This window comes from Euprymna scolopes, chromosome 7 (assembly GCF_053919585.1).
Source record: "Euprymna scolopes isolate OS-2025 chromosome 7, ASM5391958v1, whole genome shotgun sequence".
NCBI lineage: Eukaryota > Metazoa > Mollusca > Cephalopoda > Sepiida > Sepiolidae > Euprymna > Euprymna scolopes.
The window spans coordinates 58,214,736-58,220,412 of NC_136488.1; the positions used below are offsets into that span (position 1 = coordinate 58,214,736).

At 38.9% G+C, this 5,677-nt stretch overlaps 1 pseudogene; it reads right to left on the minus strand.

Annotated features, from left to right (window-relative positions):
- Positions 1-639: 639 nt before the first annotated feature.
- On the minus strand, positions 640-814 carry LOC145280486 (U2 spliceosomal RNA; annotated as a pseudogene).
- Between the last annotated feature and the right edge of the window lie 4,863 nt (positions 815-5,677).

Here is a 5,677-nt window from a genome sequence, read left to right on the forward strand (position 1 = left end):
ACCTAGCAGACAATCAGCTCCCACACACACACGCTAAGTTTGCTGACCGCAGTGGTAAACTTTTGAAAAAAAAATCAAATGATTTTATTGATGATTTTAATGAAATATTAAATAACATGAAAGTTTTGTTATAAAAGCACCTCTCAAAGAATTTGACACTCTACGTTTTACTCTCCCACAGATATGTAACCTCGAACGCGCGCATCGAACTCCTTATAGTTTAAGTAAATTGTCAGTCGCCGTTATGCGTTATCACATAATAATAATATGTCAATCATTTTTTTAGAATAATGGAGTCAATGTCACAAAGGGGGCGAGTGCGTACGGCCGTGGGCAATGGGTATATGTGTGGCAGTCTTTATGAGGTGGTTCCAGGAGCTTTTATTAACAAGGCCGATAGCCATTAGTCGCGTGCTCTCGTGTAATGAATGAATGCGTGGATGTAGAATGTACATGAAATTCTTAAAGATAAACTAAAATGACCGAAAAATGGGCTGAAATGACTTAAATAAATAAAAAGTAAATGACTTAGAATGACTTTGATGAGCTTAAGGATGAATTGAATGACCTTAAGAATGACTTGAATGCTTAAAAATAACTGAAATCGTTCAAAAACAACTTGAATGATCTGAAGAATGACTTGAATGGCTTTGTAAATGACTTGAATGGCTTGTAAACCGGGCGATCATTTTACATTAAATTAATACAGAAAAGTGATCCCCGACTTTATATAACAAAGTTACAAACATAAGTACAGCACGTATTAAGAACAGATACTACACTTTGATCTTGGCCAAAAGGCCAAGAAAAGGGTATTTATTAGCTCTCCACCGAGCAAATTAGGCACAAGGCCAATTTTAATGTGAGGAGTGAAGGGGAAATGGGGATCAACTCTCCGGGAAGTAGGGGAGCTGGATAGTGACAATTGGTATGAAGGAGTGCCCCTACATTGATCAAGGTCTTATATGTGGAGTTGCCCCCCACATATGGTCTTTGCTTGCAGTATCTGGCGGAACAGATACTACACTTTGATTTTGGCCAAAAGACCAAGAAAAGCGTATTTTTTGCTCCCTCACCGAGCCCATACCTTGACCAAGGTCTAATATATGGGGCTGCCCCTACATATGGTATTTGCTTGCAGTATCTTCCGGAACACATACTACGCTTTGATCCCGGCCAAAAGGCCAAGAAAATATTAAAAAGCTAAAAACAGCATCTATTAACAACGGCCCTTTATCTTAACCAAAAAGGCCAAGCACTAAAGTGTTACGGATCGACCGACCGACGGAGTGACTTATAGAGTCGCTTGCACGCAACTAAAAACCTTACTCTCTCCTCTACCTGTTGTGTGCTCTTTCTCTTTTTCTATGTTTATTGCTTGTATTGATCGGTCCCCACCATTGCTCATATGGGTTCAGTAAAATCTCATTACGAGTTACAACCGACATGCAAGTATACACAATTAGATTTGGATTTTATAGTTTTTAATGAGTTTTAAAAAAATTGGTTGGTAGTTTTCCATTGAAAATAGTCACATGGTCGCTTAGTTTGATGCGGATGCTCTCACGCCACCCACCCCTTCCATGTTGTTGTAACAACTATTGAGACATTGTTATTGAAATGCGCCTGTATTATTGATGAGTTTAAAAAAGAAATGGTTCAACATAATACTTGAGTTGCTCTGGATGTTTAGTGTTTTATATGGAAAGATTGTACGAGAAAATTACTTATTGAAAAGTTTATTTCGAAATTAAATTGATTTCTAAACGTTCAGAAAAATAACATGTATTCTTATTTTGCATTATTCTTGGAGAGAGAAAAATAAAATGTTTCCTCAGTCTATTCATTGTTCGAGGACAGAATCGGATGGGCGTAGCATAAGAACAGACGCTACAATGTTAAATAACTATTCTCTAAATGATTATTTCTATATTTTTTAAATTATTTTAATTCAATTTTCACCACAAACAAGGCACAGTGGCACTTTAAAGCAGGGGGCTAATATCAGGAACATAATTAGCAGGGTCATTATGAAGGGAGATGAGTAGAAAGATGTTTGGTCACATTACACTTGAACTTCTGCATATCAGTACAGTTGGGAAAGCAGAATCCCGGAAGGGAGTTCCAAAGACCTACAGTTTTGGGGAAGAAACTATTGGAGTAAAAGGATGTCTTGCACCTAGGGATCTCTACTGTAAATAGATGAGACTTACTAGCTTGTCGGGTTTGTCGGGGGTAGTTACGTCGGGAGGTACAAGTGTTTGCAGTTCGTCAGAGCATTCACTATTAAAGTATTTGTAGAACAGGCAGAGGGATGCAACATCTCGTCGATGGGACAGAGGCTGAAGCCTAGATGACAGTTCAGGCCCTATCAGGTTGGCGACTCTCTTTTGAACCCTGTCCAGGAGCGAGAGACAAGCAGCAGATGCACCAGCCCAGATGTGACAACATTACTCCATACATGGGCGAATGGTGGCCTTAAAGAGGTGCAGGATACTGTCAGGCGTAAGTAGTTTTCTAGCACGGTAGAGGGAGCCAACCTTCCTTGCAGCAGCCTTGGCAATGCTCTCAATGTATCTATTCCAGTTCATATTCCCTGTAAATGTTATGCCGAGGAGTTTAAAAGTAGTACTTTCAGGCAATGTGTTCTTGGCCATTGCTATTGGTGGTAGAGAAGGTTTCTTGTAGTTATTGAAGGAAACAAGCTTAGTCTTAGCAGCATTGAATGTCACCATCCATTTTTGTCCCCATTCCACTACAGATTGGAGATCATTCTCTAGTGTTTCTGCCATTTCTTTGGATATGTGTTCATTTGTTTTCCCCTAATAAATGTTATAGAGAGTGGTGTCATCGGCAAATATACCCATCTCCGAAACAATTTTATCAGGGAGGTAATTTATGAATATCAGGAATAATATAGGTCCAAGGATAGACCCCAGAGGTTCTCCCGCATTTATGTCATATTGTTTAGATATATGACTCTCGAGGACAACTTGGATTTTTCTCTTACTTAAGAAGGATTTAATTACATTATGAATTCTTCCAGTGATTCCATGATTTTCCTTAGAAGACCATCGTGCTATACCCTGTCAAAAGCGTTACATATATCAAGGGCTACCACTCTACCCTCCTCTCTTTTTTCCAATGAACGGTATATACGCTCAGAAACTACAGTTAAGATATCTGCTGTTGAACGGGCTTCCCTGAATCCATAGTGGTTGTCAGTCAGGAGTTTAGCAGCCGTTAGGTGCTGGGCTAAGGCTTGATTAAAAAAGGACTAAAATATTTTGGCGAAAAGCGGGAGGAGGCTAATGGGGCGATAATTTAGTGGGTCAGTTCTTTCACCAGCATTCTTGAAGACTGGTACCACAGAAGCGGTTTTCCAGCGGTCGGGAAAGCAAGATTCGTTAAGTCATTTATTGTAAAGTTTGGAGAGAATTGAAGCCACCTCGGCAGAGCAGTTTTTTTAATAGCACAGCCGGGATGAGATCTGGTTCACATGCTTTTGAGGTGTCTAGGTTTTTTATCATAGCATGTACCTGAGAAGGGATCATTTTCAAATCGTCTAGTGTGGCGTCTGTTCGCAGAGGAAATCAGAGAGGGAGTGGTGTACCGGGTTCAGTGTGGAGGTTGAGGCAAACCGACTAGCAAGCAGATTAGCCTTGTCAATTGCCGTACAAGCAACCTCATGATTTTTTGATAATGGGGGAATGGTTGACTGCCCATTATTTACTACGCTGTTGTAGATTTTCCAAAAATCCCGGGTTCCTAATTTCTGTGCTTCGATGCGTTTTCTGGTGGATTCAGAGTAATCTGTCTTAGCTGTCTCTATCACGCTCTTACAATTATTTCTAGCTTCTATATACTTCTGTTTATTTGAGCTGGACTTATGTCGGTTGAATCTGCGGAACGAATGCTGCCTTTGACAAATGGCAGCTGCACAGGCAGAAGTAAACCATTGGGGAGAGTGGGGCTTGCCATAGAATTTCCGTGCGGGAACATGTGCTTCAATTGCAGTTTTTGAACCATTCAATGGTCTCATTTGCACACTGTTCCGCTGAAAGAGTAAATATATTTTGCCATGGGGCATCTCTGATGAGTTCCCTGATGGCTTCCCAATCAACCTTTTTGTAATATCTCGTTGTTTTGAGTAGTGGGTCTTCAGTTTTACGGCGAGAATTTCGGCTGATTTCTACCATTATCACAGCGTGATCATCATTCCCGAGTGGGGTGTGGGCATTTGTTGTATACTCATCGGGAACCGTTGTCAGAAAGAGATCTAGAAGTGAGGCATGTTATCTTGCTGGTCTGGGAAATGTGTCCGAAATGTGACCAACTGAGATAGGGAATGGGTATAGAGAAGCTATGTGTTGTGCTAACAGCTACGTCTGTGTGATTAGAGAATCCTAACCAGTTACTGTGGTGGACATTGAAGTCACCAAATACATGTACTTGTGCGCTAGTATCGAGGGAGAGTGGTATATCTATGGTGTCTGAGACTTTGTTTATTAGGGTGCCATCTTGGTTTGAGATAGAGCGGTAGAGAAAATACAAATAGCTAATATTGTGTTGCATATTTAGTCTGAAGCACATAAAGGCCTGGTCGTCTGATTCTAGTTTTATAGTAAACGAATATATAAAATTTTATAGTAAACGAATATATAAAGAGAGTAATTAACGATTAATTTGGATGTCATAGATTCGACATAGTTGAAATCTTCTTGTCTCAAACTGATAATTTGTACAAAATTACTCATTAACTAATTTGGCTTCCATGTGTGGTGGAAGTAAATCAATTCGAATTGAATTCATGATGAATTTTATTTCATTAATAAATCAATTGAAATGTTCTTTTAATTTTAATCGAAAGTTAATTATAAAAAAATTGTTTTGGACAAATAATAGAAGAAAAAAGAATAAACTGTGAGCAGATACTTTGTATGGTTTCTTGAATATTCGAAAATTTTTGAAGGAAACTTATTTGCGAATAAGGTGTTGATGATTCCTGAATTCTCGAATTTCTAATGTCTAATGGTTTTTGACAAAAAAAAAGAAATTCTTGACATACTACTGCATTGAGTTACTATAAGTTAAGGTTCCTGAGTTCATTCTTTTGTGAAAATAGCCTTAATTTGGTATTCCAACTAATACTATCTGAGCGCCTTTTTCTGTAACACATCCTTAAAAATAAAGGATGTATTAATTACACAAAAATAAAGTAAAAAGGTAATCCGGTATGAAGTCACGTAACTCCAGCCTAATCAAAATAGACTAACACCAAACAACTGACAGAAACGAGAGGTAAATCCCGTGAAGGAATTCATAACAGGGCTTGTTGTATAGAGGTCTATTATGTAAGGAAATGGTTATAATTCCTCGTGCCCTTTTTCTCTGCCTCGATGGAAAGCAAGGATAATTATATTCTCTGGTATAGGAAGCATGTATAAGCCGTCCACAGAAGCATGGTGGAGTAGGAATTGATTTGCTGAGTTCCTAATTGAACAGAGGAGTATTAGATTATTGACGCAGGCGGCTGACTGTTGTACCTCCCATCAAAATTTAGAGGGTTCTGAAATTTATGACCACTTACAAATTCGAAGATGGATGAGAAAGGGATATGACACTATTTCGTGCCACGGCTATATTTTTGCGTAGTGAATGCGACTCTACGTAAAAA